The sequence below is a fragment of the Diadema antillarum genome, unplaced genomic scaffold (genome assembly GCF_040938485.1).
Source record: "Diadema antillarum isolate AM-2024a unplaced genomic scaffold, OU_Dant_1.0 scf00000028, whole genome shotgun sequence".
Classification (NCBI taxonomy): domain Eukaryota; kingdom Metazoa; phylum Echinodermata; class Echinoidea; order Diadematoida; family Diadematidae; genus Diadema; species Diadema antillarum.
The window spans coordinates 6,935,111-6,961,330 of NW_027270917.1; positions in this window are offsets into that span (position 1 = coordinate 6,935,111).

Consider the following 26,220-nt stretch of genomic DNA (forward strand, 5'->3'; position numbering starts at 1 on the left):
GGCTCCGGTGATGATTACTGTATTATGATCACCATATGCCGAGTTACGAATTAATTATTCTTCGAGAGGTATCGCTGTTCTGACGATTCGAATTTGATGAATGAGTAGGGTCTCCAATTCTTTGTTTAAAAAGATTTGAATAATATGCGCCTGACACAAATGACCAAACACCACCGCAGCCAGAGTCCATGACCTCGAAAAAAAAAAAAAAGTTCTCTGCTTGCAGCATTTCTCAAAGGCAGGGGATGAAGACAGAGAGGGAGAGAGAGAGAGGGGGGGGGGGGAGGGAGAGAAAAAGCAAACAAACGAAGAGACCCGGTGATCGTTCAGTGCGCTCAGGACCGTGCTGGTAATAATACGAATGGCCCCATGCGCTCCAACGCAAAAAAAAAAAAAAAAAAATCGTAACTTTCCGTGTTGTACACATTGCATTGCTTGATCCCAGGATAAACTTTGCCACTATGTAGTGACTGAATTATTTCGTCACCTCCATTAACATCATATCGAACCCCTGAGACAAAATTTACATACATTTCAGCTTCTGTCGTCATGTTTTTTAAAAATTTGCAGGATTGTTGCCGGTCGATTGAGCTGTTCATTGAATTAATTTGAAGAATGGAGTTAAACATTGTTGAAATAATGTTTTAAATAACATTAACATTCAAGTACAACATGAAATCAAACTGCAGCGCAATTACATACCGTCTGCCAGTGAACGAATTCTGAATTCAATGACTGCGTTCTTCAGGTCATAGAGGGAGAGGATACAGTGTTGAAAAATTTGAGATGGATTACAATGGATCTTACAACAGTTTGATGATGTGATTTCAAACAGGCTCATCGTCGTATACCTTTATGAGTGTTTTGTAGGAATGGAATACTCATGGTCAATTTCATTATTTTTTTCTTCTGTTTGCAACTATTTCCAATTCAAGAATAATTGTCATTATTAAGGAAAAAGGAAACTAAAACAAAACAACATAAAGGCATTTCATCCATATCAAAGGCATTATTTACCTTTAATTTTGCGGATGAAACCAAAACCCAGCATCTGTGGTTCAAAATAGTTCTGAAATGTGAATTAGGAATAGAACTTACTAAAGTAAAGATTTGAATCAGTATAATCGCTGTTAAGTACTGTTAAATATACAAAATGTGAACAACAGTTATTATAAAAATGCTTCCAGACTAAACGGTCTACAGTTATGGTTTAATGAGAAAAATAGTGATATCTCCATACATTTTATACTTTATTGCAAAAATGTTATATGGTAGGAAGATAGTGATACAACAGACCTACACATACGCATCAAAAGTATCTTGAACATTATCAAAATCACTGCTCCCAAAGGTAAACAGGACCTTTAAATACAAACACACGTAGTTATACCGTACAGAAAGGGAAACAACGATATGCCTTAAAATGTAGATTTTTAACACGGGCCGAGGAACGATTCTTTTTAGTGGAGAGAAGGGTCCGCCCCGGGGGTCAGCAGGCCCGTAGTCAGGATTTTTCAAGGGGGGTGCGGTCACTAAAAAAACGGACCTTCGGTACCAATACCAATGATGACACACACACACACACACACACACACACACACAATTATATATATATATATATATATATATATATATATTCTTTGGACGACCGAACTACAAAAGTTGTATAAGAATTTGCGCGCGAAGCGCGCCGCAAATTGTGAATTTTGACTGTTTTAATGACGTTTTAGAGTCTCGAGGAAATTTGTATTTTTGTCTGTTGCATGCAATCGCGTTACGGTATTTCATCTAGGAAATAGTAAAAACTCATTTTACCAGGAAGTTGCAAAGTTTAATTGTGTTCGAGACTCTGCGCGCGTAGCGCGCCGCAAAATTGAGAATAGTGATTTTCCTGGCGTTGTTTTAACTTTTATTTTTTCTATTGTATACCCGCGTTAGCAGGCCTGAAGCCTGGTATGCGAGTTTGTCAAAAACGAAAATAAATAAGAAAATTTTTAAAACAAAATGAATTGAAAATGTAAACCATTTATATTTTGCCTCCTTGTGGTAGGACAACTGCATTTCCGAATTTTCAAATAATCATTTTAGATTTAATAATATTAAAGGTAGTAGATCCGATTCGCAAACATCTCCAGTATCAGTCAAATGTTGATATTCAAATCAGTTAAGCCTCTCTGTTTGCGCTCTTAAATTCCTTCACACCAGTACCCCTTTTGGTACCCTAAGACTTCGGAACGCGTGAACAGCTGGCTTGCTGTATTCCCCTTAGTGCTATACTGGCTGGTAATTCTAATTAATTCCAAATTTTCTTTGAATGTTAGTACTTGTATGTTCACTCTTTAGGTTTCCCGTATCTCCTCCGAGGACTCGCATGTCGAGTTGTTCTCTTTTCACCGTTATTCAAATCATACTACTACACTATTGTCAACATTGTTAAATCAACTGTTCATACATCTGCAGAATGTGGTTGTCTGTATAACACTATTAATGTATTGAGAAGATTCTGTTAGTGCACCAGGTATTTTTGCCTTTCATTTCTGTTTCTCCTTATTTTGGTCCTACGTTGCATCAGTGCTCCTCATCTTTACACTCTGTTCAGAATTTGGGACTTACGCTTAACAAGCTCGCTTTTAAGTAGGTTCCGTCATATTTCTTTAGCGTTATACTTAGAACCAAACGTACGATGATTGACCACTATATGTTTTTTATATTCTAACATTAATTTACTGTACATCCAAGCCGGATATTATGATTCACTATATGTTTTTATTATATTTGATGTACATTCCTTCATTGAGAAGTATGAAAATAAATTGAAATTGAATTGAAATTGAAATGTCATATTAACCATCATGCTAAGAAGGTTTTCTTTGTGAAATTTGGAGGTCAGTGAAATTCAAAAATTAAACATCCGTTAGCCATTGGAAGAAGTTGAGTGCAAATTCAGACCTCAGGCTTAGTGCTCAGATGTTTTCCTATTTGATTTGATCTGTCTTACTGTGCACACTAAGATACATACTGGAATGGTTATTTCTTATTTATTAAATTATAGTAGCATATTTGGTTACTAGCTGTCTCTAGGCATTTTCGAATTTGGGCTGCAAAGAGATCCACTACATTCAAGTTAGAAGAGAGATAAGTTAATAATGATAAAATAAACAAACAAAAAAGAATGAGTTTCTTTTGTAATACTATCTGACAAACTTTTTACTTCACCATTTTACTTCATAGCTCAGCACTTTCCATTCTCTCTCATACCCTCTTACCCATTACATTTAAATGAAATACAACTAAAATGAGTTTGCGTGCCTGCATAATACTCTTTGGAAATTATAAGTGAAAATGTTCTTAGGTTTTGGCTCACTTTAAAATGAGAACCAATAGAACTGTCACAACATGATAAAATGTATAAGTAATAATCAACAGTACATTTCCGAATTTGGCCTGCAAAGAAATCCGCTACCTGTAAGTTAGAAAAGAGATTAGTAAATAATGATAAAATAAACAACAAAAAAGAATGAGTTTCTACCGCCGTATCCAGAACAGAGCCTGAAACGGTGCAGGCTCAAGAAATCGTTTGTACTAATACGTCTTGAAGTACTGTGTGATACTGTTGACTCAGACTTCTACAAAGCTGTAAGTGAGAATTTTAACCCAATCCGGCTCATTACCTGTGTTTCTTATGAAAAATATGAATAAAGAATGTAAATTAAATAACGACGCGTCACAATGCAGTCTAACGCTCTCACATTAATACGCATGATGATCCTTGAATTTGGCAATATTTAGCTCTGAAAGAAGTGGTAATACACTCTGCAGGATTGTCAGATTAGACTAATCTGTTATAATGTGGACGAAAGACGATTCAAAAGGCATGATATCCAGCGAAAATTGTAAATAACTTGAACTCTCCCGCCTTCGTTTCACAGCACAAACACAATTGTTTGTTTACGCACACTCGTCCGTTGTCCGTAAGCATTAGCGGGGGAATTGTGTACAATGGACAGCACAAAAGCTCGCACGCTTTAGCAAAGTCACAAGCAGTTTTGTAAAACATTCTTTGATTTGACAAGAAAAGTGCCCTAATTTCTCTCTAACCAATCAAAGCAAGTTATACATCACTGAAGAGCCCAAACATTCTACTTCATTTTGAAGTGCGAGGGTAAACAATTCCACTAAGCTTCCGTGGTACAGCCTGTGATTTATATGGGCATGTCCGAAAATTATGCCTTATTTTGGGTACTCCGCCATAGACAAACTCAAGATTTGGTGATTTGAAGCAGAATTTCAGGGGAAAAGTACCCTAATTTCCCCAAACCTATTTTTGGGGAAATACACGGAGTAGAAAGAGGGTACATTCTAGTTTCATTTGGAGGGCGAGGGTTTTGAATTCATAGCCATGTTTTTTGTGCAGAGCTATTTTTGTCCCAAAGGAGGGGGATATGATGCGTCTTTTCACGTGTTATAAGCACCGGTGCTCTCGCTCCGAAGCAAATGCGCGCAAGTTTTCCATATGCGCACTCGGGCGGCCAGTGGAAAAAAAAAACACCGGTCACACGCACCAAGGGCCATGGCATGCAGTGCCAATATAATAATAGCTCGCACAAACTGATACATAACATTTGTGTTTGTGTGCATGGGGACGATCCGATGGTTCATACAACAAAAGGGTTTCGTACAATTATTTTTTACATTGTTAAACGTACTCTTCCACATTTACGTAGCATATAATGTGTCTTTCTATTTATTTGGATTGTTATCTTGAGAATTGCTAAAAACCGTTATTATGAAAAAGTGGACCTTTCAGAATTTGGGAGGGGGGGGGGGTGCGTACGCACCCGACGCACCCCCCCCCCCCCCCCCCCCCCCTGGCTACGGGCCTGGGGTCAGTCGCTGCGCTTCTGGTTAGGGTAAATGCCCCGCACCCCTACACGCTTTGATTGAAAGAATCACGCCGTAGACATGTGGCGGAACCTTTAAAATCATGGGATTTTTTTTTAAACTTTTTTTAAGGATTTTTTTTTTCAGTTCTAAAGAGGCAAAGGGGATATGAAGCTACCAACACTCCACCACTCCCTCCCCCTCCCCTCCAAAGCCCTGACCGGTGGCTCCTGGATTAAAAGGGACCTTTAAAAAGCAAAATTGCATCGCAAAGCGCCGTTGAAATATCGCGTACTGTCATCACCCTCTTTAGACAATGTCCGCAGAACGCCCAGGGTCTCGGTGAGAACACTGGCAGGGGATGTGTGGCGAAGATAAGCCGTTTCCGTGAGAAAGTCGAGTAGTTTGTCGCCCTCTCCCGACCTCTCATCGAAACAGGGGGTGACGTTTAACTTCGACGTGAGTGTGAATGTCGCAAAACGAATATTTTCCGAAACCGCGAAGGCCTTGATTTCGTCGATACGACCTGAATGAGTGTTTGTTGCTTTCCAAGAAAGGGAGTTGAGGAAAATGGTGGTGTCGTGATCGTCTGCGAAGAGAAATGAAATGATAAACGAAGGAAATGACAAACGTGAACAACTGGAGAAGCAGGAAACGAAGCAAATTAAAACTATATAAATACTGAAATAAATGAATGAACGAATTAATGAATGAATAAAAATGTCAATCAATCAATCAATCAATAAAAAATCAATAAGTTAATAAATAAATAAACAAATTAGTTAATCAATTAATTAATTAATAATGAATAAATAAAAAGGGCCAGCCTTGTGTAATGGCACTGCACAACTCTAAACACGGATGTGTAAAATCTTTAGACCCATCCATCTCAGTTTTAGAATACGAACTTCCAAACATCAACGATAAGCAAGAGAGAAGTTCGAACATGCTCATCTCTTTATAACACGATCTACATTTTTCTTACGCTATAAAGCATTGCAGAATGATATGGATGGTCAACATTTCTGGCTTCAGAGAGTATCGAACAAACCTCTGTTAAGCATGATCAGCAACACTCCTCCATCTTTGATCGATCCCATTAAACATCGCAGCGATTGTCCGAGGTTATCGAGATAGTATGCCGAATGAAGCAAGCTGATGAAGGAGAACTCCCGGTCGCTCTCCGACTCACTTCGGCAGAATTCTTCGTAGGTCATGTTACTCCAGTAAAAGTCTACGGTCTTAAACTTGTCTTTCCCGTCGACTCGGTGCTTGAACTGCTCGATGGCCTTCCCTGGTTCCACTACGGTGTAGCTAAACCTCGGAAAGTGTTGGCAAAGTTTTCCGATCATGATTTCATCCATAGAGCCTAAATTGATTTAAAATGAGAAAGGTCAACAGCAAAATTGCTTTCAAATTGTTTAACAGTCGAGTCGATAAATGTATCACCACGTTTCATAAGTTTTCTCGCTATTGGTGTAAATAGAGTATAAATGATTCAAATTGACTTGACTGGCATTGAACGATACCTGGGTTTTAAAAAAAAAGTATTGAAACGTTTTACTACGACTTAGATTAATTTATTGTATCTTAAAAGAAATAAATGCCTTTATCTTTTTTTTTTACTCAAAAGCAGCAATCGATTACAGTACATTTAATATAAAAGCATCAACTCTAAAAAATGCACTCCTTCAATGAATGAAAGTAACATTCTACTTCTACTTTGATAAAACAAAACGATAGCAATTATGCAGAGAATGTCAAAAAGGCTTAGTTCGTCGACATCAGATTTGAAGGATACGACAAGTTTCTTTGTCAGGGTTGTTCGACGGACCATTCTGGTCACCTGGTCTCGTTATGCAAGATCTTTTTTTTAAACACAAATTCCATAAATTGTTACCCCGGGCACACTTACCGGTACGCGTTATGTTGCTTTGAATATGAATGAAGTGCCTAACCAACTGAAAAAAAGAAAGGTCATTTGTACCAACGTTCACATGAGCTAATTACGAACTGGCTTATTGGATCAAAACTACACGTAAAAACCTAAATACTGTACACAAGAGGGCGGTATTGACTGACGGAAAAGAATACTAGTACTCGATCTCTCGTGTGATAAGTTTATGTTCATCTTAATTCAAATCATGCCGAGCGTCCGTCCATTTTTTTTTTATTTTTATCTATTGGTTATTTATTTATGTATTTATTTATTTTTTGTTTTGCTTGTGATATCGATGAAAAGCAAACCTCAGTACTTGGCAGACAATAAGTACACACTACGGTCGACAGTATTACATTTTGAACTATTCTACATAAAATTAACTGAATTGAACTTTTACGATAATACAGTATGTTGAAATATCCCACCGTCGCCAGCTCCTACGCCCACGACGCTTATTTCTTCATCGCAACCGAATGACGAAGCGAGCTTAACGACGACTTCGTTTTCGAAGTCGTTTCTGAGCCAGTGGAAGATGACATCGAAGTCTCCGGAGTTGATACGGAAGGCGTTGGTGAAGGTATCCAAGTAACGTTCCTCATCCTCCGTGAGATCCATCGGGCGGAAAGATCTGCCACAGCTGCTGTTGACAGGTTCCATTGCTACCACAGCCTCGTTGTTGTTGCTGTTGTTTTGATTTGGCTGTGGTGATGGTGGTGGTGATGGGGTGTGTGTGTGTGTGTGTGTGTGTGTGTGCGTTTGATGTCACTGAGAAAGGAAAAAATGGCAAGAAAATGGGAAGAACTTTAGAATGCACGTCACTAGACCGACACCCCCGAGTCAAACAGCCCACAAATCATGCAGCTCACGAGTCATACAGCTCACAAGTCATACAGCCCATAACAGTTCGACACTGAATATATAAAGCCCACGAGTTCGACATCAAGTAAAATAAGCCCAGGAGTTAATAAAGGAACCAAAATTAAATCAATTCATCTGGACTTACTGTCTTACTTCCGAGAACGGTTTCACGTCCGATCCTGGACAAGGACTGACTTCGAACAATAACGTCGGTATATAGTGCGTCTGCGCCGATTAGCAACGACGCCTTCCCGCCATCAAATCAGACGAGCTGATGAAGCGTCCAGGATCGGACGTGAAACCGTTCTCGGAAGTAAAACAGTAAGTCCAGATGAATTGATTTAATTTTGGTTCCTTTATTGATCGTCACCTGGATGAATCACAACTTATACCACTTGAAGCCCACGAGTTATACAGCCCATGAGTTCGACACTACGCACAAAAAGACTTACGAGACCGACAAGGAACAAACAAAGCCCACGAGTCCAACACTACGTATAAGGCTCACGAGACCGACACTACGCAAACAGAGATCACGAAATCGACTAGCAAAAGAGGCTCACGAGACCGACACTAGGCAAAGAAGGCCCACGAGACCGACACAGTGTCGTATTATGTACGGCACTGGACCGACAGGATGAACAGCACCACCTATAGACCTTTTTTGTATAGGGTGCCCAGATAATGGCATAAGGAAAATATGAGAGATGGAAAAAGGAGAGTTGCTAGTGTATTACCCCGTCAATTGCCCTCACTCACCCCCTGAGCTGTTCAAGACCTTTAATTGTGTTTGCATGTGTGAGTGTTTGTGAAAAAGAAAATCATTCAAAGTGAATAAGATGTTTTAACATTAATTTCGAAAATGCCGAAACACCTCCTTTCCCTTTCCGCAAAACACACACTGGTATGCACCTGATTAGAAAAAAATAATAAAATAAAATGATATGGACATTCAGATCAACCATCTAGAAAAATACCCAGGTGTTAAATGAAGCTTACAAATGAATATTTCACAAAACGGTCAATGTTGCAGTGCATACCTGCTTTACATGATATTGGGGCGGGGATAGTCATCTGCAAAGGTGTTGATTTAGTATAAATTAACAGGAAATAATGTAATCGTCTAGAGGTAGCGTTAAGTATGCGGGAAAAGAAGATGCATCCATGAAACAGCTATTCTTTTTCCCAGGAAAAATAACGTTTTTAAGAAAATAATTTTACAAACACAAACCAGAAATCGAGTAAATCGCTGCAGTAAAACGTTTTAATCCTTCGAATGTCATACATTATATAGTTACAGAGAAAATTACAAAATGAACTCTTAGCAGTGGGGTATAAGCAGGCGGATAGGATATCTAATGAAGCCTACTGTATTAGTGGAGCGAGAAAAAAAGGGCGAAAAAAAACTTATACTGTGTCCACCGTCTAACTAGAAATTGGGAAAGTCTATTAAAAATAGCACAATGGCATCTTAAATCAAACCACACATCGTTCTTGTTGGTTTTTCTGCATTTTTTTTTTTTTGGGGTGGGGGTGGTCCTATGAAGAGGAAAATTTTATCTAAATTGGTAACAATGTCGCTCCTCGTAGCGTGACAGAACTTTCCCCAAAAGCAACACGTGTAGAAATACATACTCGATGTCAATGATAAGTAGATGGTGCTGTTCAATTAGTTACAATCTCTCGCTCGATAGCGTGACGAAATAGCACCCGCCAGTATGTAATATTCCCCTTCATGAAACATCCTGTAGGGCTCACACCCGTAAATACAATGGACCGTCCCAGACCCCTTCACAAATTCGTACCAAAGATACCAAAATAAATGAAGAAAAAAATTAATTAAAAATCAATGATGTAGTTTGGCAAAAAACTGAATAGCTGTAGATATTGAGTATGAATTCCTCTACAAATTGCATTTTGGTTCGAAGATGAAAGCTTTTCTGGTGGAATTTGAGGGGACTATATTTCATTGGGTACGTGTACGGAAAATGGGTGATATTTTGAGTGACAAGAACTCGTAGTCTGGCTTTGCGGACCTCTGGACAGAATTTGAACTGAATTATCCACCCTGAGAATTTGATGGATGAAAGGGTATATCTAACTTATCCAGGTAAGTGAGGCTGAAACACCTCATTTCTCCCAGCTATTTTACAGAATTTTTTGAAATTTGATTTTTAACACACATCCCTATGGGGAAATATTTATGGGTGTGAGCCCTGTATAGATACATATTTCTAATTGACATGTAGATGGCGCTGTTCATCTTGTCGGTCTCGACTAGTGAACTTTCTTTGCCTCGTAAGCAGACTCTTTTGCGTACTGTCGGTCTCGTGGGGCTTTATCGTGGAGTGTCGGTTTCGTGGACTTTCTTCCTTAGTTGTGTCGGTCTCGTGAGCCTTTTGTGCGTTTAGTGTCAAACTCATGGGCTGTATAACTCGTGAGCCGTATAACTCATGGGCCGTATGACTCATGAACCTATTTTTGATGTCGGTCACGTGGACCGCATGACTCGTGGGTGTCGGTCTCGTGGGATGACCCCGAACTTTAGATTAACACTGGAACATTTGATAGTTGTAAACGTGCTCTGAGGTATAAACATTTAATAAGGTGAATTTTTTGTCTGTTTTTGTTTGTGTTTTAGATCTACAAGGATTACGCTTGTGTTTCAGCCTGGCCCGAAACTAAATTGCTTGGGAGATAGCCAGATTGTAGTACATGTAACGGTTTATGAGCTGTACGTTTAACATTGATTGTACTTCTCGTTTCACAAGTCTTGCCGTTTTAATAGGTTTAAAGTGCAAAGGAAATCAAAACGTACACCGGTCGTTGCTCGAATGACTTGTACATGTATTTGTTTTAATGTTTGTTTGTTCGTTTTTTAACTATTGTCATTTTTGTCCACTCGCGCGCTGTTCTCATATCTCGCATTCATTTCATGATTGTTTCATTTATCCGTTGGAGCACCCGTTAGTGCTTACCTCTAGAAAAAATGTCTTGCAAATCATTTTGCCAAAGATTTGACAGCGATAACATGTATGTAAACGGGTGTAAATACATGTGGACGCATTACTCCCCCCCCCCCCCCACACACACACACACGTTTTGTATTGTATGTCGTGATGTGTGCATCTAGTTCCTTGTTAGAATATTATGGTAATGATTAGACCTTGTTATATCATGTACATGCACCATGTGAATTATGATAAGTGTGCTTGATTATTGAAGCAAAGGAAATCAAAATATATACCGGACGTTCCTCGCATGAATGATCGTTCTTTTTTTTCAATCTCTATTTTCTTCCTTCAACTGCATCTTGCACTCACACCTGTAACTGCACTAAACCCACCTGATCACTTTCCTCCAAGAGAGTTGTGTCGTCGGATAGTCCTTTTATGAGATCCCCATTTATTTCAAGCTTAATCGCTTACGATGGCGATCTCCTGCATTCAATTATCTCTGTTATTTACTGAAAAATACTGTATATTCTATTTTCTGTTTTTGTGTATGTATACTGCTCAATGCAATCACTTATGTGTATCTATTTGTGTACTGTTATAGATTTATTTCACTGCACATGCTATTCTTTTTCTTTGTGCTTTTGAAATTTGTATTCAATTTGTATCTGGTTGAGTGCAGAAATAAATCAAATCAAATCAAAATCAAATTATAAAATGCATGCAAAGATTTGATTTGAATTGTTATTTTGCTCTCCAACAACATCACGGTTTGGATGTGTGAGTGCGTGCAGGTCTTGTTGAGGAGAAATGATATTTGGTAAAATGGTGATATTGGACAGGAGTAGCTTATTACGCTAGTGCTACATTTCTGAAATGATGTGAGCGTCCTATGTCATCATCATTTTTTCAGTGTAATTTGTTTACGGTTTTTCAGAGTATTGCATTCACTGCTCAAGGACCACAATAAATTCCACAAATCTATACAAGGAGCAGTCGAGTTATGTACACCTACAGTATATGATGTGAAATATTATTATGCAATGTTAATTCTCTGGAATACCCCTTTAAACCAGTAATATGGGAAGTAAGGCGAGATTGTCCTCCTGCTGGTTCCTTCCTCTTCTTCCAGGTCACGTAGAATTATTTCTATCACGCCGTATCAGGCATGTCATTGGCATTACGTAAGAGGACTACACGGCCTTCTTGCAACAATTCGACCATGGACCTACTACACATATGGACTATGAACGCAGGTCTTTGTTCACCATCGCCACCTGATTATGTGCATTTCAAAGTGTACATTAACATGTTTGGACGACAATTGTGTAATCGTGCATAGTCACTGACAAAAGAACCGTTTCCCTCATTTCGGTCCTATTTGGCTGAGGCGCCTTTCAGACTCAACTGCCTTTGAATAGACACTAATGATGGGGAGCAGCAACCCTCAGACAAGGACAAATTTTGGGTCACAAAATTGGCAATTACCGAAGCGGACACTTGCGGCCACGCATGTAACGTCCCTGAATGGTAAGACAAGCATGTCGTAAACTGTTACAGTCCCTGTTTACTCTAAAACAATGTGCGACAAATGGGAAAAATAGATTACAAAGCACATTCAACCTGCCTAATTATTTGCATTCTCTTGTAAAGTTCTTGTATTTTGCAAATGAAATTGCTTTCGCGATGATTTTGATAAAAACAGGTGCACGAATTAATTAACGAGCGACAAATGTCCGTGTGTACTAGGTCCATGATTCGACTGAAGCGTGAATTGATAATCTTAAGTATGAATAGGACTAGTCTTCTAGTATTAAATCATTCGTTCATCAACACCCTTTCAGCGCTAGGAGGCGGTTCTTGGCTTAGCTGCGGCTGCCCTGTTCGTCGACTTTGACCACTTTTTTTTTACGAGGTGTTCTCGATCTGTGGCTTAAACAGAAACTTAATGGTCTAGCAGTCTACGTAAATAAACGAATACTGTCAAACAAATATAACATTTGAGAATCTGAGAGTTCTTGATTGCAAGGTGTTGCTGGAGAAGCGACTTCAACTCGACTCTCATACGACATGTAATTATAATCGTTGTCTTCGCTCTCCACTAGCCATTGCCAGCGCCGTCCACCTTCACCATTCATGACACAGTGTAACACGAGAACAATGAGTCTGCAACAAAATTCATCCATACCTTTACACTGTCTCTATTCTCGAATCAAAATAGCCAGTTCCTCGTTGACTTTAATTGATAATGATAGAACAACAGTCACGTCCGTATACACGCCTTGAGTCTCGAGTCTCTGCGCATTCGCGTAATGCACAGCCCGGCGTGTCAGTCAGGTTATAAATAACCTGTTCCTACGGGAACGTGGTGTACCAGGTTCCCGTGGCGTCAACCCATATCCAAAATGTACTTCTTCTACTTCTACGAAGATACTCAGCAGGATCCATAAGTCAGGATGTAGTGCTAAGGAGTTGAACTTAGGTGCTCATTTGCAGTGCATGCTTGTTGGTGCATTAACAATATATGGTGCGAGTAAAAATCCAGTTCCTCAGTCTAGATGCTGAGTGGAAGAGCTCCCTTAAAGGCCTCCAATGAAGTGGCTTCAAGGGCGTTTTTAGGAAGCCCATTCCAAGCAGCTACTGTACGTGGAAAAAATGAGTTCCGATAGAGTTGGGTTCGGGAAGGAATTGCCAGCAACTTGTTTGGATGGTACTGTCGTGTGTTGCTAACAATCATGGGTGATGTGTAGTGCTGTGCATTAATGGCTGCCATGTTGTGCTGAATCTTGTACATGAGGAAGAGTCTAGCAGCATTTCTTCTCCTCTCCAGACTTTCCCATTTAAGTTGTTCAATCATAGCAGAGACACTATCTGGACGGTAATACCTCTGGAGGGTGAATCTTGCTGCTCGCCTTTGGATGGCTTCTATTTGGGAAATGTGTTTGTTTGTATGTGGGTTCCAGACTGAGCTGTGCCCAGTATTCTAGGTGTGGTCTCACTAGGGAGAATTATGCTTGTTGGCGGAACCTTTGCGAGGTCTTTCGTAGGTTTCTGCTGACTAGTCCTAGCATCCGATTGGCCCGGGATGTGATGTTGTTGATGTGACTTTGCCAGGATAGGTTGGATGAAAAAGTTAACCCTAGATACCGGAGATCTGGTACAGATGCAAGGGGAGTGTCTCCCAGGGTGTATGTATTTCTGATGGCTTTGTGACGAAGGGAGACTGTAATATGATAACATTTCTCAGTATTGAATTTCATCTGCCATGTATCAGCCCATGTGAACAGCCGGCTGAGATCTTGTTGCAGGGCCTGACTGTCATTGAGGTCACTGATAGGTCGGTATATGAGGCAATCATCTGCAAAGAGTCGGATTTTGGAAGAGATCCCATCTACTATATCATTGATGAAAGATATGAAGAGAAGTGGACCGAGGACCGTACCCTGCGGTACCCCAGATGTGACTGGTACACATTCAGATGACTCTCCGTCAACTACAACCCGTTGTGACCTTTCCGTAAGAAAAACTTTGATCCACTGAAGGAGGCTGTCATGTATCCCACAATGCTGGAGTTTCCGTAGAAGGCGCTCATGGGGGACACGGTCAAAGGCTTTGGAGAGGTCTAGAACAACTGCATCAATCTGCTCTTTTTGATCCAGAGAGCATGCAATGTCTTGTGATGTGATAATTAACTGGGTCTCACATGAATGGCCCGGGCGGAAGCCGTGTTGTACATCATTCAGAATGTTGTTTTCGTCATAGTGATCCATGATGTTGGTGAAAATTATATGTTCAAGCAGTTTGCTGCAAATGGATGTGATTGATACAGGGCGGTAGTTGGAAGCCATGCTCTTGTCACCTTTCTTGAAGATGGGAGAGATGTTTGCAAGACGCCAGTCAGATGGCATCATTCCTGTGTCCAGGGACTGCTGGAAGATGAAGGCGAGGATCGGTGCAATGTCCTCAGCATGGTATTTAAAGATTCTACCCGGTATGCCGTCTGGTCCTGTTGCTTTGCCTGCATCTATGGTTTTTAGTAGCTTGGCAATACTTTCACGGAAATCTCAATGCGGTCCATGGATGGACAGGTAGGCTGTCCGAGATCTGGGATGTTTGTGCGATCCTCCATGGTGAAGACAGATTGAAACTGGTCATTCAATACTGTTGCCTTTCCCTTGCTGTCTGAGATTAGCTGCTGATCATGTTTAAGAGATGCAATACCGATTGACTCTTGCTTTCTAGATTTAATGAACTTCCAGAAGGCTTTGTTGTTCTTGTCTGCTGGAGAGAACATCTTGTTTTGATAAGTCCAGTAGTTGTGCCAAAGTTGACTCTTAAGCTCTTTTTGGAAATTCTTGTACTTAAGCCAGTCATCTGATGTTTTTGATGCTTTAGCTTTGTTGTATAGCTTCTGTTTTTTCCTGATCCCTCATTTCAAGGTGTTTGTGATCCAAGGGTTGGTTCCTTTCTTTCCAGACATCTTTGATGGTATGTGTTTATCCATGAGGTTGCTAATTTCTGTCCTAAAGGAGTCCCAGTTTTTGCTGTACAGATCTGGAACCTGGGCTGCTATTCAGAAAAGTAGACTGGAACTTGAGCAGATCTGCCTTCAAGCTGGCTGTGTCAGCTTTGCTGTACAGGAATACCTTTCGAGCCTTCTTTTTTGTGATTGAAGGAGTGCGGCTTACTCTGAAGCTCACAAGATCGTGGTCACTGATACCTGCTGTGACTTTGCAATCATCAATGAAAGCTGGATGGGTGGTGAGAACGAGGTCAAGTATGTTCTCAGTGACGCCTGCTGTTCTAGTAGGCTCTCTAACCATCTGCTCCAAATGAAAGTCATTGCAAACATCGAGGAGGCAAGAGCATTTTCCTGCTTCACTAGCATACGGCTGGACAGTGCGTTTGGCCCAGTCAATGTGAGGTAAGTTGAAGTCACCTGCAACAAGTATGATTGGGTTTCCCATGCTTGTGGAGATGTGTGTTAGGGACTGAGAAAGGTGCAGGATGTTTTCTTTGTCTGAGTTGGGAGGCATGTAAAATGCTCCAATGATTAAAGGCTTATAGCCTTGAATTTGCAAAGAGATGCACATCTGTTCAGACTGAGATGTACAAACACTGCATTAAGTTGCTACCACAGAATCCTTTATCATGATGAAAACTCCTCCTTTCCTAGCATGTGTCCTGTCCTTCCTATATGTGGTAAAGCCTGTCGGGGTGATCTCAGAAGTGAGGATGTCTGGTTTTAAATGTGACTCTGTTCCAATGATGACATCAGGTTTATGCGTATCTATCATTGCTTCCAAATGAGGAATTTTATTGTACAGTCCATCACAATTCACAACAATGCATTTGATGCCACTGCTCGAGGACACGTTTTTCCTTGTTGATTGCCGAGTGCCGTGGTGTTGACTCCTTGTAGGGGATGAAGTAGCATTTGGTAGACCAATTTCACTATCATCTAGACTGGCTGTGTCTTCCAAACTGCCGAATGAATTTGATTGTAGATTGGGGTGCCTGGCATTCGTGGCCTGAATTAATGATAATTTGTGTTATTCTGCCCAGAAAATGGCTTTAATGGAAAGATTAGAATTTCTTCTATCAATATCCGTTTTCTTCCTGTACAAGTTCTCCGTGTATCGCAGCCTTACCTCCCTTCCCTCCAATGTGCTGCGCGCTTGTTTTGCAGTAAAACTCGTATAAAGATGTAGGCCTACATGGCAAATAAGATTGAACTCGGTGGATTATTTGATTTCGCTGACCCTATTCAGGTGAGTCTTTTGTGTGAAATGAGTTCATCAGCGGACACTGTATTCATGCCTTGCGCCCGATCGATATTTTTCCATTGTTCGATGGCACATGTAGTTGACCATGGAAAGGGAGTATACCCACATGTACCGCTTGGCTGCTTTCGCACAGGTTGAATTACCAACCCGTCCCTTCTCTGTCTACCTGCAAACATAATCTTTCTTGAGGGCATTGAAGGCTCTCAGAGAATAGACCATCAGTTCGTAAATCCACTTTGGCTTTAGCAGAAAAAAAAGGTAACTTGTATCAACAGCCATTTTGGTTTGTTAAATCACTGACATACAAAACATTGTAAGTATGACTGATGTGATTATTATTCATAATTTTTATGATCCTCATCTCAATGATGATGAATGAATGAATGAGTGAATGAGCGAGTGAATGAATGAATGAATGAATGAATGAATGAATAAATGAATGAATGAATGAATGAATGAATGAATGAATCGAAATGGTGCTTGGTGGTCCAGTACATCCACCTGACAGCACGCCTGGTATTTGGCAATAAAAGGAAAAGGTTGTTATTGCACTAAATGCAAAACAATGACATAGATACCTGATGAAAATAATGAATGTCAACTGATGGACTATTCTGGTGACCGGGGCAGTTTCATAAAACTGTTTCATAAAACTTGTCATCAGTGACAACTGCCTTATTTCTATGACACTCTCAGCCAATCAGATGCAAGGATTTCAGTAGCTCGTCACATATATGACAACTTGTCACTGATGACAACTGCCACATTTCTACGACAAATTTGCTCTCAGCCAATCAGATGCAAGGATTTCAGTAGCTTGTCACATCTATGACAACTTTTCACTGATGACAAGTTTTATGAAACGAGCCCCTGCTGGTCTAAATGCAAGTTCATTCTTTGTTTGAACACGAGTCCATAAATTGCTACGTCGGGCAATGCTGCTTTGATAACGAGTGAAGTGCCTAATCAACTGAGAAAAAAAGATAGACCATTGTTCCAATGTGAACATAAATATGCTAATTACACCTACCAATGGTCGAATAGCAAATATTTGGGGAGATTGTGAATGGCTAAATCATAGTGTCTGTTAACTCAGTTGTTCCAACTGTGCTACCTCACTGTGTACAAAGTTTAGTAGTCGATGTGCACTGGAGGGGCGGGGTGTGGGATGGGGTTTTCCCACATGATGGAGCTTTCGAATTTTTAGAATTTAAAGGAACTGTTTACCATTTGGAGCAGTAATTTTTTAAAAAAAATGTTTGAGATATCACATTTGGTGCAAATGTGTTGATTAGTTCTATTGCAAAACATCCTATACCATATAAATTTTTCACAATAAAACCTAAAATACGGATATATCACTATTTTTCTCAATAAACCATAGCTGTAGATTGTTTAGTCTGGAAACATTTTTATCATTACTAATGTTTACATTTTGCATATTAAAGAATACTTAACATTGATTACACTGATTCCAATTTTTACATTGGTCGTTTCTATCAGTAACGCACATTTTAGAACTATCTTGAAGCACTGTTCAAGTTGGGTTTTTGTTTCATCTGCAAATGATAAATTATAACTTTATAAATTAGAAAGTATTTGCGAAGTTTCGATAGGTGATGCAACGGTTGCTTACAATTTGCCATTTATGTTTTAGCAATCTGCCTGTATTATCTAGACGGGGACGTTCAGAAAGAAACACATGTTCTGAGCATGCGCAGAAACGCGCGTCAAGTCGATCTGTTTTTAGCTTGCGTCGCCTGAGTTTTGTGCCATTTTTACGTCCGAACAATAATTTGCGACGTAGAGAACTGCTTCATGCAGCGATCATATGGGAGCGCCATTTATTTTTCATACGTTGCGTCTGGTCGCGTACAAGCGTAATCTAAAGCTTCTTTTCAGCACGACGCAGGGAAGAGGAGTAGGACCTAAGTCCAGCGCAAGCGTCGTCTCAAGCGTCCGCGCGTCAAAATCTAAAAGCTTCCTAATTTCTTTCAGGCACAGTAACATCCACTGTAAGCCCCGTGTGAAGGGGGGGGGGGTGCAAAGTGATAAACCCCCTCCCCATCGATGCCCCTATCGTGAAATGACCTCTGAATCACATACTTTTAAAAACACGGCTTAATCCCTTTTTAGCAAAGCAGTTGAAAACACCTGAGGAGAGACTCCGTTGTAAATTACATGAAAGAGCTGCATGAACTGTTTTTGATAATTTGGTTGAAAGGCATACCTATTATTCATCTGCACATTCTCATTTGCAACCACAGTTCATACATTAGGGCCATTTTTTATGAAGAGTTAAAATTGATTATATAGTTGATTTCAACTGTAAATCTATGGCAGCCTGTGTGGTGAGGGAATGTAAAATCGATATTATCTGTTGATAGAAAGGGGCTAAGCACATAAATGATGATTTCATTTCATTACACTTCATTTTATTTCGTTTAATTTCCAACGAATGTCTAACCACATAATATACATATACATACATTGCATGCTTATAAACGAAATCAATCCAGCCCACCTTGAAGCAGCTGCATTGACTTTGCATATCCAATCTCGCATAGTCTTTAAAATTGAGATTATCATTGCTGACTTATCAGTTCTGCATTCAATGGCACCAGAATATTTCAGTGAGTCATTAGTATAAGGTCTTCAAAAGTCTTGCCCTATACATATAATATAGCACTAAAAGTCAATCAAATACAACAGAAAATCAGAGGAAATATCGATACGACACAAACAGAAAACCATGAGCATGATGAGAGTACACTGTAAAAACGTCGGTGTTAGATTTAACACCACGGGTGTTAAATCTAACACCAATCAAACTTCAATAGAGGACCACACCCACAGGTGTTGAAAATGCGCTGTGATGATGTTGAAAAGTGTTCACCTGACACTTCGTGGTGTTAATTTAACACTGTACCTGGTGTTATTTTGACACTGTACTGGTGTTAATTCAAAAAATGACACCACATGGTGTTGATTTGATATTTGTTGGTGTTAATACCAATGGTTTAACACCCGTCCAGCTTCAATAAGAGACCACACCAGCTGGTGTTACTGTGGTGTAAATTTATTTTCACATTTTTTTCAAAAATCTAGTATTTTGATGTAAAATTCTTGATTGTCTTGTTTAAATTAAAAATCAGCAAGAAATGCAGTTACTAAGAAACTCTTCAAAAAACAGTTTAAAATTTGGAAATGACACCCGGAGGTGTTGACTTAACACCATAAATGAGCACCGAAAATTTAAAACCAGCTCGGTGTTCACTATTTAACACCGGACTTTTTGCAGTGTATGTTTCTCCGACACCCTGATGAAAACATGAATATCCCTAAGACACTGGTTCAATTTTAACTGAAACAGAACAGATTTAGTCTCGTAATACATTTGGGATTAGATTCCGGTGAATTCGATATTCCTGTCCCTTTTGAGTTTCCGTTCAGTACAATTGATATTCATTTCCATCATTATAACCAAAATATTAAACAAAATACCGAGCAAGTAGGACAAAACTAGTTTTTATCATTTTGTAAGAATACGTAATAGGGATAAGGATTCAAGATTGAAGATTCAAATTTATTTTCATTTCCATCAAATAAACAAAAATATCATACAATGTTTAAGCAGAATATATTTGAAATAATTGCCAAAAAAACTTGATTTAACAAAGTACATGTGAAAATGAGTAACAGATGAATAAAACACAATTGTATTTAAAAAAAAATATATATATATATATATATATGCACATATTATAAGTTAATTAAGGATGGGGATGGATTGGACTGATGGAGGATCCACTAAGAAGCAAAGCTTGTACGATATGGGACCATCAATGATAAAGGTGATAAAGTATATCATAAACTCTATTGTTATACAATTACGTTAAAAAACCAAGAATAGCTATGTATATTTTGAAAGATTGATTTAAAAAGTAGATAACAATGGACAAAAGTGGTCCCCTGAAAAGCAAAGCTCTATAATTTATTGCCTTCAGTTCTTGTATTTTATCTTAAGTTGGCAAAGCGGCAGAGCAAATTTTATCTAAAACGTGAGATGAAATTATAATTTATATAATGCGTTACAAAATAATTGTTAAATATGTGGTATAATCGAATTTACGTCTTTGAATATGAAAATACTCCTAACTAAAATCCTGTCTTTTAAAGATAGAGATCCTAATTCTTTAAAAAGAGGAAGAATGTGAGAGAGATGATGGGAGTTGGTGGACAATTGAATAACTTTTTTTTCGAGAGAGAGAGAGAGAGAACTATGAGACGATTTAATTAACGCTCAATGGCTCCCAAGTTAACCAAGCTATCACGGTAAAACAACGGAAGAGTGTAAGCATGATTCGAATGTGATTTTCCAGTACAATCTCTCTTCCATTAACATATTCAGGAACTGTGGAAAATAACGTTTCCATCTGCGCTTATTAGCATAATTATCATTCCGGAGGACTTCTTTATCGTACTATATACATTCTCGTTTGACATGCATTCATTTGTATATGATAGTCTGTATGATTTAAAGCAACCACAAATCGTTGGAAGTTCATAATTCACCATTTTGTTCAATGTTGCTTCTTGTAAATAGGGATGAGCAGCCAAAATGTATACATACAGTTCAAAACGACGTGGATTTGATGCATTGATGACGTCATTTACGTATACACCACTAAAACAAACGCTGTCCGAATATGCCCCATGTGGTACCCCAAACATTAATCTAATACGTTAAGTACACGTTATTGGTGTTTAAAAACTGTTATACATGTCGTATATTATAATGTCCGCTAAGATTCCTCGGTCATTATTATCCATATCTAACTATACAAACACATCTAATACCATACAAAAGGGGAAACAGCGATTTGTAATGAAATGTAGATTGTTACAAGGACCGGTCAATGTTTCTGTAAATAGGCCTAAGTGAAAATTGTGTCTGGAACGGGTGGTCACGTGTAGTGCTCGTGGTTTGGTCAAGGGTATCAAAATGCTCTACACCCCTACAAAGTGACCTATGGGACGGTGAACTTGGGACGGGACTTTTGATCATTATCTTTTTCAATGTGTGTGTGTGTGTGTGTGTTTTCCTTGTGTGTGTGTGCGTGCGCGTAATATTTCCCCAATTCTTTTTTAATAGTCTGTAAAGAGCCAAAGTGTGGAAGTTGCCACGCACCCCAACACCCAGGCCTTCCCCTCGTTCCGTGCCCCCAGTGTTATGCGGGACCTTTAAAAAGCAAAATTGCATCGCAAGCGCCGTTGAAATATCGCGTGCCCTTATCACCCTCTTTAGACACGGTCCGCAGAACGTTCAGGGTCTCGGTGAGTACACTGGCAGGAGCTGTGCGGCGAAGATAAGCCGTTTCCGTGAGAAAGTCGAGTAGTTTGTCGCCCTCTTCCGACCTCTCATCGAAACAGGGGGTGACCTTTAACTTCGACGTGAGTGTGAATGTCGCAAAACGAATATTTTCCGAAACCGCGAAGGCCTTGATTTCGTTGATACGACCTGAATGAGTGTTTGTTGCTTTCCAAGAAAGGGAGTTGAGGAAAATGGTGGTGTCGTGATCGTCTGCGAAGAGAAATGAAACAATGAACGAAGGAAATGCAAACATTAACAACTGACCTAGTAGAAATGAAGTAAAAAAAAAGACAAATAGAAATAAAGAGCCAGCCTTGTGTAATAGCATTACATATCCTGAGCTCGGATGAGTAAAATCTTTAGACCCATCTATGTAAGTTTTGAAATACGAATTTCCAAACATGAATAATCTTTTGGAGATAATATTACCGTTAGTGCACCAGTTTTCGACAGGACCCAGATTTCGACACCCAGCAGATAATTCTTATTAAATTTTATACTCAATACAAACGTCTGACTTCAACAATCAACCAAGTTATCAATCACATTTTCTAGTCTAATATAAACACTGTTTGTCACTTGTCATCATAATCCGACGATAGAATATTTAGGAGAAAAGAAACACAGTGTCAGCAGAAATTTTGATGTCGGCCATTTTTAGGGGTTCAAACAATATGACGCATTTTGTAAACATCGCCGTAAAATGAAATTCACCCATGCCGGTTATCTTACTTTAGTATCAGTTTGTTTGCCAAATCCTGATGTTTGATTTCATAATCGTCTTTAGAAATTTCATGGCTGAATTCGTAATAAATGAGCCAACTTGTAGGAAGAGTTAGCTTTGAGAATGTGGCACCAGATTTCGACATTCCCATATTAAGACACGTTATAGAGGGAACAACAAGTTCTTGCGCCGGTACTTTGCTGGTTTGCGTCCACAATGGAGTGTACGCATACTGTACGCGCCATGTGATTTATGCGTGATGCGCGCTGTGATTGTGTCGAAAAATGATGCTGGGTGTCGAAATCTGATGCCAGCGACGGCGTGACGGAAATCGCTAAGATTGAACACGAGTGTATTCAAATTGGAATTCGTTCAAGGCATATTATTATTGGCCTTTGTAGCTCAACTTCACATCGAAATTCCGAGGTAAAACGGTGCAGTATTGATGGTAAACAAGGAAATGTGCCGAAGTGTCGAAAACCGGCACCCTAACTGTAGTTACCCCCTGCTTGTTCACGAAATACGGGCAAATATTTACGGTCTGGTGCCATATTCCATGAGGCCGGAGGCCGAATGGAATATGGCACCAGACCGTAGATATTTCCCGTATTTCGTAAGAACAAGCAGGGGGTAACGATTTAAGTGTAAGTGCTAACCTTCTTCTCGCTGATTTCCCCTCGTGAATGATGTTGAAATCGCCGGCTATCAGCCATGACCATGTTGACTTAGGCCTACGTCTCGCGAGCTGATTACTGTATGCGCGCGCGCGTACACGCCATGCATAAGATACTGCAGTAACCAGATAGATATAAGTTGCTGTTGTTTATCAAGCGTCTAGTGGTCTCAGGTTATGTGCGCAATACGCTTGAGGACCGCGCGCTGTCCATTTGTTTTGTACAGGATTAGCGCGCACTTTCCTATAAGCGTCTTTGGTACACGCGCATCTGGATGTGTAATACAGTATCATGACGTCATATCCACGTAATACGGGATATATTAAAGCCCAAACAAAGTTCTGGTACGCCTGCAAAAGTTGTCAAATTTCGCTCCCAAATGTGAACGTATGCTTAGGAAATGTGCAGGATAACGATGTTATGACAAGATATTCGATGGGTAACGACGAAAATGCGAAATATTAACAAAACAGGTTCAGTCTCGGTACCAAAGGGCGCGTTCGAGCGCTCTCCTAAAGCGAACTGTACCGTACCGTACCCGCGCCAGAGGAGCGTTCGAACGCTCCTAAAGTGTACCGTACCGTACTGTACCGAGCCAAAAGTGGACCACTTCCCGATGTGCTTCAAAAGCGTACCAAAGCGTACCAAAAGTTTGTTGTAAAGCATGCGCGTATCAAGCGCATACGTCACAATGCAAAAACATCATTCTCTTTGTTCGGGACAGCTGTAAGTAGTTCAAGCGAGAGGTGAATGACATTCTTGCTGTAGACAAGCGTTACCTTTTCTAAAAATAACTCGTGAGGTACGCTTTCTCCACAGAGCGCTCGAACGCACCAAAATTGGCATGGTACGGTACGGTACGCTTTAGTTCAGTTCGCTTTGGTTCGCTTTAGAGCGCTCGAACGCACCCAAAGAGATTAAATCTCTTTGCTCGGTACTTACCCGAACGGGGTCAGGCTAAACTCGAACTCGGTGATAACTCGGCTTCGCTTTGACGGCGGGATTAGTTGTAATGGTTGTCCCTCTGATTGTACAGTGTTGTCCTATGGGAGCGGCCTGTATAAACTAGCGCTTCGTGTTCTGGCTACTCGCTCGCAGCAATGGTCCGAGTTGTTACAACGCGCGCAGCAAAACCTCTTTTACGCGCATGCAAAATTAGTGTGCGCCTATCAAGCACCTCTAAAACAATCAAAGGCGCTTGATAAACAACAACAAAAACTCCAAAGACCGCGCGTCTCACCAACTGAGGACCGCGCGCTGTCAGTTTTGTTTTGTTTGTACAGGATTACGTTAGCACGCACTTTCCTGTCCACTCAGTTAGGCCTAATTTGGTATTATGCAGTGGCCAGTAGAATGTGGCGATCACGAACTGCGTGTGAATTGTCTGAAGTAGGGTCGAATTTTTCCCGAGACCGAGTTAGTCTGGAGCCTTCTGGAGTAAAAGTCGGTTTTCCTACTATTATTATTTTTCTCAAAATACTCCAAACCGACTCATCATTCCGGCAAACCGCGTCAGCCAGGTAAGTTTCTTAGTGGACTCTTTCGATATATTGCAAGAAAAAAATGAAATGGTGCTAGACGGGTTCTCAAGCACTTACCGAAACTTAGTTTTTACTTTAAGTGGTTGATTGACCAATGAGATTACAGAATTCACGATCACTAAAAGATAAATCCAAATATTATGTCCATCTTCTTAACACCATCTACATTTTGTAATTCTATTGACAGGCAAAACAATTTGATGATCAACATTTCCGGCTTCATAAAGTATCGAACAAACCTCTGTTGAGCATGATGAGCAGTACTCCTCCATCTTGGAGTGATCCTATCAAACATCGCAACGATTATCCGAGGTTATCGAGATAGTATGCCGAATGAACCAAGCTGATGAAAGAGAACTTCCGGTCACTCTCCGACTCACTTCGGCAGAATTCTTCGTAGGTCATGTTACTCCAGTAAAAGTCTACGGTCTTAAACTCGTCTTTCCCGTCGACTCGGCGCTTGAACTGCTCGATGGCCTTCCCTGGTTCCACTACGGTGTAGCTAAACATTGGAAAGTGCTGACAAAGTTTTCCGATCATGATTTCATCCATGGAGCCTAAATTGATTTAAAATGAGAAAGGACAACAGTAAACTTGAAATGTATTTAGATCGATATTTCCTACTGTTTTTGATAAAGAGGTTTTTTTTTTTCCCCAGTGGTCATGCAGGAAAAAGGTTTAGCAACGAAAAAAATTTATGTGAAAAGAACTTGAATAGAAAAGTTAATGTGCAGGTTGATTCACAAAAATACAGTTATTTGAATATTATTCTCTGTCATGTTTTTTTTTTGGGGGGGGGGGAGTCGGTTCAAGAGCTACAATCAATCACAGTATGGTGAATATTGATATATCGACTATCAAAATGCTGTTGTTCAACGAATGACAGTAAAATTCAACTTCTACTTTTAAGGTGATAGCATTTATGCCAAGAATATTAAGAAAAAACAACTTCGTTCATCGGCAGTGAAGCTGAAGGATAACGCCAGGTCTCTTTCTCAGGTAACTGTTCTTGAATATTTACAAGCTTACAACCTATTTGCTTCATTTTTCAACGAATTTGTTGGGAATGTTTCATTATTCAATGCCGATAAACGATTATATTGTCACGCAGGACTAATGTGATTTGCATTGCATGCACGTAGATCACTGTGGGCAAGATCGCAGATACACACAACAATCCAAAGACACACACAAAAAAAGATTGGTGCTCTCTTGTGTGATCAGCATGGCATTGTGTTCATCTTGTCTTCCGTAGTGGAAAGAACACAGTGTCCCATAGTGTGTACACAGTGTGTTCACATTGTCGACTTTGTGAAAACGCTCGAATTTAACAGTGTGAAGATGATTTCACACTGTGGTGTGGTTTTCACAGTGTTCACATAGTATGTGTATAGTAATACTTTGTTTCACATCGTGAATTGATGACTCACATTGTGTTCACATTGTTAAAACGCTCGAATTTAATAGTGTAAAGATGATTTCACAC